General features: G+C 40.8%; 1 protein-coding gene across 47 annotated transcripts in view; it reads right to left on the reverse strand.

Annotated features, from left to right (window-relative positions):
• NEB (nebulin) overlaps nt 1–3,361 on the reverse strand; it is a 159,335-nt gene extending 155,974 nt beyond the window's left edge. For 46 of the 47 annotated variants that reach the window (XM_077936143.1, XM_077936200.1, XM_077936195.1 and 43 more), the window contains exons 1-2: nt 3,238–3,361; nt 2,486–2,582 (exon numbers count right to left, since the gene is read on the reverse strand). The gene's annotated coding sequence lies outside the window, so the exon portion shown is untranslated. The remainder of the gene's footprint in view (nt 1–2,485; nt 2,583–3,237) is intronic. The other variant, XM_077936030.1, reaches the window with a different exon arrangement.
• Nucleotides 3,362–13,855: the final 10,494 nt, after the last annotated feature.

Raw genomic sequence — 13,855 nt, forward strand, 5'->3', positions numbered from 1 at the left:
GTAAATCCTTGCCTGATGAGACTTGTTAGTTGGATACCACCCAAAACTAGGATATGCGTGGATTTTGTTATGCTGTTAAAATATCATACTAATATAAATATACAGTATCTTATGAGAGAGAGGAAGAGGAAGAAGAAAATATGGTAATATAGTATCATTGCAAAAAAAAAGTTACTAGTTGGATCCCATGTTAGTTCTACTCGTAGCGGACCCATTAAAATGAATGGGCGTGATCAATTTAGGTCCATTAATTTCAGTGGGTCTCCTTTGAGCAGAACTTGGTTGACTGCAACCCAATATTGCAAAGCATCTTTCTACTTAGTTTCCAAACCATACAATTACCAACTGTCTTTCCAAAACTATATAAAAACATAATTATTTTAAAATTAGACACTGGATTGCCTTAGTTCTTCCTTCTATATAATTTTCTCAATTATATCTATATCAGCACTGGGCAGAAAGCATATCAGATAGATCTCTGGGTGATTTGTAGTAGATCGGCAATTGTTTTTGATACACAATGGTTCAACAACAGTTATAACAAAGTTAGCCCCCCCCCCAATGAGGTGCCTGAAATGAAGAAAGCTCATCAGGAGGGGACTTTTGTGCAAATGGACTGTGAGCAGTTTGGTTTTGGTACTGAAAGCAAATTCCTAGGCTTAGAATGTACGCTCTGTTCTTTCATTTGAACAACATGGGAGGAATTCAACACCATGCTAAGGCAATTGTTCCATCAAGGCAAGCATTTTGGCTTGCCAGACAGAACAACCCCCCTCTCTCCCCACCCCCTACACACTGTTCCAAGGGTTCTCCCAAATTTAGGGGTTCAGGGGAAGGAAGCCCCACTGTGGAAGCAGAAGTCCTTGCACAGGGTTTCCACCGACACAACTCATTAGTTTAATCCCACCCTATTTTTTTTGCATATGGTTGGTAGATCTTGGGTTCTAGTAAAAAAACAACAACCCAACACACAGTGACCTCATATGCCTGAAGTTCGCCCACCCCAACTCTAGGCAACCAATTTTTAATTGTTGAAACTCTGTCCTCTTTCCATACATCAGCCTTGCATATTTCTGATGCTACTAAGTTGAATTATGAAAGTTACCTTTCACTTTTTGGCCTGTTCAAGAGTACAAGCAACATGGGATGGAGAAGGGGTATGTAGGGGACATGCCCCCCAACCTGCATCCTGTGTGCTGCACCCCAACACTGGACAGAAAGATTCAAAGAGGAGTTCTAAGCACATAGAGCTAAATGCACTTAGAAACCTCCAACACAGTAAGGAACCCTGATAATGCAGGATTCCCAATCACATCAAAGCTTTTAACTGCATTGAGTTGAATATAACTAAAAGCTTACTTCAGATCTTCTCACTGTTTTCAAAAGTCTCCTGTGAGTGTGAAGACACTGGGATGGGACTTGCAGATATGATGCCACTGCCCTCTTCACTCAAGAGGGCTGCTATATAAGTCAGCAACAGAATTTCACTGTTCTAGTTAGCTAGGCCCAAGGTCACCCAATGAGTTTCATGGCCAAAAGGTACAAGGTCCAGCTAAATCACACTGGCTTTTTTGGTGTCCAAACTGGAGGATTCTCCTAGTACTTAGTTCTAATCTATTAGAATGCCAGTAAGCAAGTATGTGGAGCTAACTAAGTGAATTCAAAATTGTGTCTATTTTCTTCTGTGACTAGGACATTTGTGACATGCAAAATAAGTTAGATGCTGTTATGAAGTATGTTTCTGGCCAAACAGAGCACCCCATGTAATAAATGTGATTCTATTTTGAAGAACTGGTGGGAAACTTTCAGTCACACCCGTAGCAATTCCCAGGCATGCATCTGTTACCTTGTGCAAGAGCTTATAGGAGGAGAGAAACAATTGGCACCACTCTGCTGGCAGCGGCTACCAGCACAAGACAAAACACCAGCAGTGGTTAATCCGCATTAATCTTTTCTGGGTGGAAATATCACATGCAGTTCTGATCCATGGGATTACAACCATAATACTTTGAACTTTATCTCCAGCAACCAGAAAATAAGTGTCACAGAACATGATGTTACCAGATGGGCAGGGTATAAATAATGAATTATTATTGGCCATATTATTATTATTTATTATTATTATTATTGAAGTCAAATATGCTCGCTAAAGATGTGAGATGTAGGCCTTAAGAGGGGAGAATTCTCCTATCCAGTAATGTTACACAAGCTTAGAAAAAGCATCTTGCCTAGTCACCATGGGCGAATATGAGTCGCCTCCAGGTGAACAGTCAAGGCAGCTTTTCTAAACTAGAATAGTTCGTTCTCTCTTCCCAGCCTGCTTCCTTCTTTCAGACCATCAATGCCACACCATCATTTACATCAATATAAATGGCAGTCAGTTGTTTTTATGAACAAATAACTTTTTTGGTCTTACTTGCAAGGCTGTTTTAACAATAGTCTAATTTCAGCACACGTGCAAATTCAGCAATGTATTTCAAATGACCTTAAGTTAAAGAAGTTAACTTCTGTCTTCCCACCATTGGCCTTTAAGGATTGTTTGCTTCTCTGCCTCTTTTCTTTATGTATTTTTCCTCTCAGACCTGGGAAATACAAAATGAATGAATGAATTCATTAGAACTGTGAATTCAGCAGGCCCTGCGGTGCCCTGGGTTTGCAGCCCCTTTTTCTAACGCGGGCAAGGACATGAAGGTTTGCAACAGCTGCTTCCTAGTTCAAATATATTTGCCATGTAAGTTAATACCTCAGAGCGATTGGCTGGTTTTGTTTAGCTAGCTAAACAGCAATTCCTTCTGAGGCAAGTGGCAATCCAGTACTGTGGGTTAAATATAGGCTCTTTAGACACTGTCCCTTCCTAGTGCCAATTTTCTTCAGTAAAGGTAGAATAAAATAAGATTTAAAAGTGGTGCTTCACCAACAAAACTCGCCAAAATTCTGAGGAAATAAAACACAAGAGCTACTTAAATAGGAGAACATTAATCTACCAAGTCCCTATGTTTTACCATCCCCAGATTACACAGTCAGGACCTCATCTCTCCTCAGTAAAACCTTATCCAATACAATCCCTTCCTGACTTGCCTCACTGAAAATAAACAGATGCTCGAAAAATAAATGTTTATTAGCTCTTATTCTGATGGAAGTCCCAACAGGCCACAAAGTATTTGAAGAGACAAATTGGCTAGTTGGCCAAGACAAATTCTATAGAAAACGAAACAACATTTTTAAAAATGAACTTACCAGCAATATTTAAATAAATTTCCTTAGCAGCAAAGCCTCTCCAACTGTCCTCCCTCCTGAGAAACGCTGGGCAAAAGCAGCATTCATCTGATGCATCAGCTCCTAAATTATGATGTTCTTGGGGCAGCCAATCAGATTCGGTCTCGATCAAGTTTCAGATACTAAATATACAAAGTGACCCTTTGGACGGCCACCTGTTCAGCAGCGCCACAAAGGAAAGCAGCACATACTTGCCATTAGTCTGATTTCTAACCAAAACATTACAAGAGCATCAGCTCAGCCAAATTATGATTGCTGGCAAAATACGTAATATTACTGCAACAAGATATGTACAAAAAAATTGGGGGCGATATTGCAGGCGGGAAGCAATGCCCACCTAGTGAATGCTGTGACTTCTCTGCTCTGCATGGTTTGTGGTGGCATTTAGCCAAAGGCAGGGAGGAGTCCTAGGATTAGTCCATGAGGAGTGGGGTGCTTGGTGCCCTGTCAACCTCAGTCTACCCTCAGTCAGTCCCCACTTGCCTACCTTCTTGCTGCTTTCTCCATCCTTAGTCTCAGCATTGCCCTTTTGGGACTCAGCACAGAGGAGGACTGAGACAAAGCTTAGAACTAGTTCTCAGCCTCTCACTGGATCTGACCCCACCTACTGTTGCTTTCTGCCCAATGGACACCAGTCACAATGGCCTATTCAGCCATTCAAATTAGTGCTGTGCTGAAAATTACTTCTGCAATTTTTTCAGCCACTCTCCATCACTTTGTAAGAAACGTTGTTTTATTATGATACAGGAGATAAATGTTTGGTGACATTCTTGCGGTTGGGGTGCAGGGTTTTTCTTGGTGGCCAAGGATACTTTTGAATTTCCTTCCTTCCGCAGTCTTCCCAGATGCCTCCATTCTTCATTCTCTGAAAACCTCATGGCATCCAACTGTCAATTGTGCCCCAAATCTCAGGCAACTGGGTGAGCTCAGGCCTCTGATGCTTTTCAAGAGTGAGTGCCTTTGGCAGACTGTCCACAGAAAAGGGACTCGGCTTTATACGTCATTTCATGCAGTGTGGGAGAATGATATAGGTAAGCCAATCAATACACCTAAATGCCTCTTCCTTCAAGTACCCTCTCTCGACCCTCCCCAACATTGGTGTGAAATAACTGCAGCAGAACCATTGTCGTCGTTTCAATATTTTATTGTTTGGTTTTGAACATATAAATGTACGATCATGTCATTGTAATGTTGAAAATCAGTAGTATTGTGTGTTTTTTTAAAAAAATCAGTGTGGAAAGTTTAAGGTAAAAGAAAAGGCTTCACTTAGAAAAACAAAACCAGTGACTGCTCCTATCTCAGGCACTGAATGGCCAATCACCCTGGCTTCACATACTTCCATCAAAGCTCGGGGATGGTGTCATGAAATACCTCCTGCAATGTGGAGGCAGGGAGTTCAGATCAGGGAGATGGCAGACATGTTTAATGGAAAGAAAAACACACTCACTACCCAAGCTCACTGAGAATATGAAGAAATTCTAAAATGTCTTGGATAAAGAGGCAGAAAACAACAACAACCAGAAGCCTTATTCACAGAGGTTGAAAACTTTGAGAAATCAGGGAGCTGGTTTTATAGCACAGTGCTAATTCAAACTAGGCTGTATTCTGGATTCAATTGAAACACGGAGGGGAGTAGAATGATTGCTGTAGCCGATAACTTCGCAGAGGGGCTGCCAGATGCAGTTTTCCAAGCACGTGTAGAAATGGAGAAGCCATGGCTCATTTGTCTTCTAGCTCCCTGTCAGGTAATCTGACTTTGTAATGTAATTCAGCAATAATTTATTTCTATACTCAGTGTCAACATATGTTGATAGCACATCTGATTGGTCAGGCTTTTCAACCTATTCACAGCAATCCTCAATGTCAAGGATGGATAACCTGCAATCCTCTACATGTTGCTGGACCACTCCAACCTCCACCATACCTGACCATTGGCCATGCTGGCTGGGGCTAATAGGAGTAGAGTCCGACAACATTTGGAGGACCATAGGCTCCCCATATCTGCTGTAGACCATTCCCATCTTGCATTTGTTCCAATATAAACACAACTTGCTCTTGCAACTGCCACTTGTGAGCAGATAGGGATTTGGGCACATATTGAAAAGGGGAGGAGCCTCTATAAAGAGGTGGTTCCATAGTTTCATCATGAGAAGGGACAAGATACAGTGGTACCTCGCAAGACGAATGCCTCGCAAGACAAAAAACTCGCTAGACGAAAGGTTTTTCCTTTTTCGATTTGCCTCGCAAGACGAATTTCCCCTATGGGCTTGCTTCGCAAGACGAAAACGTCTCGCGACTTTGTTTTCTTTGTCTAAAAACAAAGACATGTTTTGTTTATAAAGTTAATTTATTTTCCCTTCAATTTTTGAACTGCTCTTTACAGTATGTGTGACTTTAAAGAGCAGTTAATAAACTGTTGTTGTACCAAATTTGGCTTTGTTTGGACTTTTTTTGACCATAGGAACGCATTAATTGATTTTCAATGCATTCCTATGGGATTTCGTGCTTCGCAAGACGAAAAATTCGCTAGACGACAAAAATTGCGGAACGAATTAATTTCGTCTTGCGGGGCACCACTGTACTCAGAGGTTGCAACCCATGGCCTGCTCATGTGTTACGCCATTTTCCTCCTGGTTGCACCAATGGGGTTGTAGGTTAGTACCTCAAACTCACTCCCTGAGTTTGTACTATTTGGACAGGTCTGGTATCATTTATCCTGAGAGCTGGAAGAGTAAAGCAGACACCAGTAAGCTCCGAGCTGAAATATTGTATGAGCCATGAATTCCAAAGTTGACTTTGAAGGAAGCCATTGTCTGTTTGCTTCACCCCGTCCATCGGCAAAGGATATTTCGGTGCTTCTTCTTTTTGCTTAGCATAAGGAATACAACCAATCAGGGATGATTATACTCATATGCATGACGTATTCAAAATCAAGTGACCAACTTATAATGCCTGACTACGAATATCCTCACTCACTCAACCACAATGATAAAGCTATGCTTACATCCCAGAAGCTTCCTGATTAGCAGGGTGAGACACACACTTGAGTGACACCACAGGACTTTAAGATGCTTCAAGACAGATGCAGAACGAGCCACCCATAGCTTAAGACGTCAATAAGCATGTGCACATGGTGACCTCATAAAAGTCTTTTGAGGGATGAATTCAGTTTCCAAATTTAAGACATGGGATAGAAGCATTCTCAATTACTCTTAAGTTTTGTTCCAAAGTTTTCTCCCCAGATCCACCAGGAAACCCATCAAGGTGAGATTTGTTCAGCTGCATTCAGTCCTTCTCCTGTTGACCTGTACTCCAAATAATACACTATCAGTGGTGGTCTTAATGTGGTTGGGTGGATGCTCCTCTCCTCCACCATGACCTTCAAAACATGTGCATCACAGTCTCCCAGCCAGTAGTATCCAATGTCTTAAAGTTCTCGTTTGTATGATTTCTCGCTTCTCCCCACCAAGAGGACGTATTTATAGGATCACTTTAGGATCAGGCCCCAGCATTAAGGTCATGTATGTGGATGAATACATGCATCCAGTCAAACAACAAAAATTATAGGAACCTAGGAAGCTGCCTTGCACTGCATCTGACTCTTGGGTCCATATACTTCAGTAATGTTCACTCTGGCTCTCCGAGGTTTCAGTCCAAGGGCATTCCTAATCCTGTCTGGAGATGGCAAAGACTGAACCTGAAACCTACTGTACGCAAAGCAGATGCTCGAACACTGAGCTACAATCCTTCCATTGTCAGATTTGGAAAGAATCAATCGGATCATCTTGTCCCAGGTTCAACATAGCAGCTTCGCTCTTCAAGTATCCCCACTTATGTTTGCATTGGACAGGCAAGAGGAACCCTACTTGGGGGCCATTCATCCACAGAAGGGAAGTTTTCAGCAGGCTTGATGGAGTCCCAAGGTTTTCAGAACAAAAAACTTTGGGGGGGGGGAATCAATGAGGACTGAGCATGTTCAGTGGTGATATGATGCTGAATGTCTGCTGGAAGGAAAAGTGGGAAGGGGGCTAAGGAAAAGGAATGGAATGTTCTAGGAAAGGGCATGACTTGCTGGCTGGCTGGAGCACATCACACAACATTTTGTTGTGGAACTGATTCTATTGGAACCTATTGTATCCACCTAACCCCTCATCTAGGCTTGTGGCCACCACCATATATTGTGTCTTGTAGCAGTAAAATCTCTAAATTATATGTTATGTGAAATATTTTCCTATGTCTTTCCTGGCAATCAAATTCACTGATTGTACACCATATATTTTCTCATCATCTTGCATAATTTTTCTTATAATCATACATAATTTTATAAAGTCTCCCTTAGTCATCTATTTTTCCTAAAATCAAAATCCCCAAATGCTTTCATCTAGGGATGGGGGACCCTTCAGATTCTGCTGTAATACAACTCCCATCATCCCTGACAATTGACTTCAGTGGATATGGCTCTGCAGGGATACAGGTTCCACCCCCCTTCTTCAGTCTATCCTCTCAGGAAATAGATCCCAACCCTTCTCTAAGTCTGATTTCTCTTTTCTGAAGCATTTTCAGCTTCATGATACCTATTTGAGGCAACATGACCAAATGATGCACCCAAACCTGAAACTTATGAACCCCTCTTTAATGCAAAACACCCCAAAAAGCACAAATGCTTTGTCTAAAGTAGTTTGATTAATCAGTAACTTTAATAAAACACAGATATATTTAAATAATATCAAAAACAACAAGAAGTACTAATTGCTTACCAGTTTGCTGCAGACTTATTTTTCAGCCAGTCCTTTTATCAGCAATTAAGTCAAAATATCTCCAGTACATTTTTCATCAAATCTTCACTATGGAACTTCTTGAAAAATAATTCAGAAGTAAAGGCTGAAGATCCTTTCAGAAGCAAGATCCTGCAGGCTTCCCCCCGTGGCTTACTCCTAAGTAAGTGTTCTTTAACATTGGGGCAACAAAACAAGCTTCATTTTATTGCTGAAGTAGTAGTAGTAATTATTATTGTAATAATTAGTAGTAGTACCCTGCCCATTTGACTTAGTTGCCAACTGATAATACTATGATTTCTGTGAGCTTAAAATACAAAACTGCATATGCTCATAATATTTGATTAGGATGTTTGACAAACTTTTCTCTCTCTCTCTTTAACCTATGAGGTATACAGAAACAGTTTAAAGCGTGGAAAGTCTGTGTGACTAGAAGGAAATCTTTAATTGTGTGCTGCTGTCTGGCAGAAAACTATTTTCTTAGGTAAGAAATACTGCAGTTGCAGAGACAATGCAATAACTTTTCAAGATTGAGGGGAAATGAGGACTGGAATCCGTAAATGGAAAACACATTGATTTCATAATGAACTCTGAATAATAATCTGTAGAGAGGCTGTTCTCTAGGAGCCTCTACCAACAGGTTTGATGGGAAGCAATAGGGGAAAGAGCCTCCAGCCTGGTTGTGGAATATTATTTCCAAGAATAAATAATGGAACTGTTAGCATTGCCTTCTGTACAGGAGACCAGCAGCGCCTACGCCTATTCCAATATTCACTTAAATATCAGTTTTTAATATTTTCAAGTATGCTTGCATAGCTGATGTTGTCAAACAACAACAACAAAAAAAAGGTTTACAAAGTAATTACCCATTTGCTTCCATCACTATCAAGCTTCAGCTGCTCCCCCAATACTGAAGCAGGACTTGATAGTGGCCTAATTCTACTCAAATAAATTTAGGCTCGTAATCAAAACAGTGAAGATTTCTTTTCAGTTTCCAGCAAAATACATTGCAAATTACTAGTAGCTCAAGTTCGTGTACTTCTCTTCACAGTTAACTTTTCCAGATGTATTATTTTAAATCTTCTTAAAGAAATAAGCGTGGGGTTTTGATTTTCTAAGGCAAGGGGAAGGACTTCATGCAAAAAATAAAAATCAAAAATTAGCAAATGCACTGATATCAGGTGTTTGGTAGCCAGCTTCTACTGTTTCCCGCACCTCAGTTAAAGCTCACTAGAGACAACCAAACCTGTGAATTTCTGTTTCTCATTTTTCCAAGTTCAACTTGCTACATTTCCACATTTAGTTAGCATTTTTTTTAAAAAAAACCTCAGTCCTAACAAAAGTTCATCTGCATTTTAATTTGCATTACTCCAATTATACACAAATCTTCAAGCAGTTTTCCCCAGGACAATGCATTTTTTTGTACATCTTCCCAAAGATGTGCATTTTTACGCACATCTTTGCACAATTCCAGAATGGAAAAATGCATGGGAAAATTCAGAGAAGCGCTAAATTTGAAGGATAGCTGCATTTTAAGTTCACATACTGCTTAGGGAAGTGTGAATTAGATACACTTGCTATTAAACGTGAGCTAAATAAAGAAAAAAAACCCATCCCTACGCACACACTGAAAGTGTCCTGCAATCAGCCTCTTTCATGCAGGAAGAACACCTTTGAGAAACTGGAAGATGGGTTTCAGCACAGCACTACATTTCTTAAGCCTTGTGCTCAGAACAAGGTTTTCTTGTGTTTTCTACAGGCTTGAGTATACTCAAGCTTCATTAAACAACACTGAAGTTTTACCACTGTCTCCAACAGGAAGCAAATCACACTCATTGTCCGCTTGCTGATTTTGTGGGTAAATCTTGAAGGCTCATTTGGTTTCTGGCAGAAATGTTTGGCTCTCAAGTTAAATGTAAGCAGCCAAAGTGAGCAGCTTGGGGCTTGAAAACTGGGCTGAGGCCAACTGGATTCTGAAGCTTGCTGTTGCGCCAAAGACAGCCGAAGGTAAGAAATCTTTGGCCTAACAAATGGCGGGGGGGGGGGGGGGGGAGAGAGAGGCAGGATTCAGATAGTTGATCCATGGAGAAAGGTAGGTGGGAATTCTAAAGCAACAATAATCTAACACCTGGATTAGGATCAACTGAAACATTGCAACAACAAAAAAGTTAACCAGAAGATATCTGCCTGAATCTTCGCAGTTAACTTGGTAGTGTCCCACTTAGGCTAAAATTCTATACTCTCTTCTGGGATTTATTTATGAGAAGACACATAGGATTGTAATGTTAAAGATAATCAAGCTACCATTGCATTTGACCTAACAAATAACAATATTTTTGGGATACAGTCATCTACCCACAAGAAAAACGCACAGAAGCTGGTGCAGATATTGCAATGCTAATCAGCACTGCATGAAGTGGGTGAAACTAGCATTTTATTGCTGCTTATGACAAGAATTGGATTGGGGTCATTTATCCATATAGCAACAACAAACACGTCTGACTGCCCCTGAAACAGGAATTCCTTACATGAATTTTTACTTTATAACTTCCAAATTCACTACAATGCAACAAGATTTCGATTGTAACAATAAGTGAATGAACCATTCGTTAGCATGGTACAGCCATCCTGCCAAGGAAACAAAACAGCAAATTTATTCCTGCATAAATGATTTTATGATAAAATGGTAATTTTATTCTCCCTCCCCCAAATATCAGCTCTCTAAATATTCAGCAATGTTAAATGCATCGATAAATTGCTAAGCACGTCAGAATGCTGAGCGCTTCAAAAGGTGCTTGTGATCAAAAAGGCTCACCACAGTTCTCCCAAGGTAATTCATGGGTTTCAAAGTAAGCTTGCTTTTTAATTAAATGCAAGTGCCTGCTATGTGTTCACGGGGGTCACTTTCTGCATTCCACAGCACTAAGCAAGCATGAATTCTAGCACTGCTATGCATAAGATGGCAGACAGCCTGACACAAGCCTGGCTTATTCGCCAGCATAGTGCTGATACTGTCTTTTCCGTAGACCAGGGAAATTCTACACCTGGTCTTGTCAATTCATTTTTATTTTTTTTAAAGGCTAGGCAGTGATCAGTGGTCTACCCCATTGCCCGTGCAATAATTGCAAAGAAAATGAATGAAAACACTCCCTGGTGCACATTAAGCAAAGCAGGATGCCTACAGGCCTGCCACCAAAGCTTAAAATGCTACACCATAACAGTATCATGTTTTCTGAGTATGACAACTGGGAGGCATTTCTGACTGAGAAAAGGACTGAGATCAAAAGCAGTCATGACGTGGGCTTGATATCATGCAAGGGTTGTTAAAATTTCCAGAGTCATCTGGAAGGGGCGCCGAGGGAGTTGCTGAAGGACAACAAACTTTCGACTGGCACCAAGGCGAGTGGAAATGAAAAGGTATGCCTGCTCCCCCAACTATTTCCACTTCGAAGGAAACCCCCCTCCTCATCTGCCAGTAGCATTTACAGCCAAGACGCTCCGAGAAACATTGCTGGCAAACAGCAGTGCAACAATAAAAGTCGCATCTTTGTTTTGCAGGCTGAAAAGGTACAAAGCAAGCACAATATTTACAATAGAGTGGATCAGAGTAAAACTTTGATCCATCATGTTACCCTGTTGGCTTCTTTAGCAATAAACCACACAGCCTTATTCAGCTGTTTGCTCCTGGGTGCATCAATATTAGATGAGGAACAGGAATTATGGCTGAGCAAGGGTTATAGAATATAGCCCATAGAGACCAGAGCTTCAGCTGATGCTCATATTATGCCTCACTTAATTCAATTGCCTAAGGAAAATGTGAGACATATGGATTATGCAGCATTTTGGCTTACAGAAAAAAATGTGTGTAAGGGGGCTATACTGAAAAAGAACTACGCTGTGCACACAGAGAATATGGAGACCTGGACAAATATCTAATATTTAGATATTAAGTTGTTCTATTATGTTACGCTAGTTTTTTAAAGAACTTATTTTGCCTAGCTAACTATTCGGTTCTTACAGTTTTGTTCCCAGGATATTACAATTATAATTGTAATTACAGTGGTACCTCGGATTACATACGCTTCAGGTTACATACGCTTCAGGTTACAGACTCCGCTAACCCAGAAATATTACCTCGGGTTAAGAACTTTGCTTCAGGAGGCCCCATTGGCTAAAGTGGTTAGTAGGTTAAGAACAGTTTCAGGTTAAGTATGGACCTCCGGAACGAATTAAGTACTTAACCTGAGGTTCCACTGTAATAGTAATTTGCAGTCAACCAAAATGAGACATGACAACAAAGAATACGCTCACTTTGGAAGTCCAGGAGCTGGGGTGGGTAGATAAGAGAGCCAGGGCATGGCATTTTACTACCCAAGGATTTGCAATACATGATCCAAGAGACAAATCATAATTTTGTGTACCATTCTTAAGTCATTTTTATTTACAACGCCAAATTACCAAATAGGCAGAGTAGACACTTGCCTATGGGCCCCACAACAGATCAAAATAATATTGATTTGATCTTGAAAGAAAATTACAATCAAGCTGAATATAAGCTTTGAGATAATTGGGGGGGGGGGGGGGGGAGACAGATTCTGACTGCCTGGGGACCTCCACAGGGTTTAATCCTGCACTGTTTATTATTGTAAAGGAAATTCATGAGTTAACAAAAACAAGTCAAGTTCTCTGCATAACTCCAAGTTCTAGTATTGCAAAAGAATGAGGCAGTTTATCACCTCTTCTGCTAAAAACAAACTCATTTCCCAAGTGTAGTTCTTATACACCGTGGCACAGCAGAGTAATATTAGACCCTGGACTGCCAGTCTGGAGGGGTCCCCCCTTGAGACAGCCATGTGCCTTAACTGCAGCTGTGACTGCATATTCATTGCTTGTGCGATTGCTATGCACTGTGCAGTTACAAAAGTGTCACAGGTCCCCAATGGATAGTGTGATGCATTGAGCGGCAAGCAACGCTTTACCTTACTGCACTTTGTGATCTTATTAGTATCTTCCCTTGATTCATTGGAAATACGTAGTCTCCAATTAAGTCTTCTTTAAAGTGGCAAGCAGCCAGCAAATCTATTTCTTTTCCATACCACTCCATTGCTTTATCAATCCTTTTTTGGCAGGGTCGTTTTTCTGTTTCATTTTTGGTAATTCCTTGAAGGCTGTATGGGCATGCTTTCCTTCTCTTGCAGTGCATGGTGTGCACATCTGAAAATATTTTGCGTGTCCATCTCTTTGTAATAATTTCTTCTTAAGTCAAGCACCAGGACTGAACAAAGGAGGCTGTACAGCAATTGAATTCATTATATGGGAATCCAACTTAGCAGGCTTCAATCAGAGTGAGCCCCTTTCTTGCTTGCAGTCATATGCCTTGAGCCTCTTTTTGGTGGAGCATCTCATAATTTCATAGAATATGTAATAGCAGTTATAATGCAGCCTCATTAAGCTTTCCATAGCTATTTCCCTAATACTGGAAGGAAGCATTCAAAAAGCAACAGTACCAATGTTGTACTTGAGACCACCACAGAAACCTCAGAACTAAGGCTGTTTTCATCCACCCCCAACTGTTGTCTGCCAATCTGAGGGTCTCTGCAACTCTCTCCAACTTTTCTGCATTAGCTAAATTGAGTTATCTCTGGGAGAAAATATCACACAACAGCCAAAATGAGGTTCATCTAATTTTCTACATGAAGCATTGACTCCACATTTACCAATGAGCAAGCAATATTACACGTCCCCAGAGGTTAAAGAAGAAGCAACCAACTTGTAAAGCTGTCTGTTTCTCTTGTGCATAAAGG

Source organism: Podarcis muralis, chromosome 1 (genome assembly GCF_964188315.1).
Source record: "Podarcis muralis chromosome 1, rPodMur119.hap1.1, whole genome shotgun sequence".
In the NCBI taxonomy this organism is placed as follows: Eukaryota; Metazoa; Chordata; class Lepidosauria; order Squamata; family Lacertidae; genus Podarcis; species Podarcis muralis.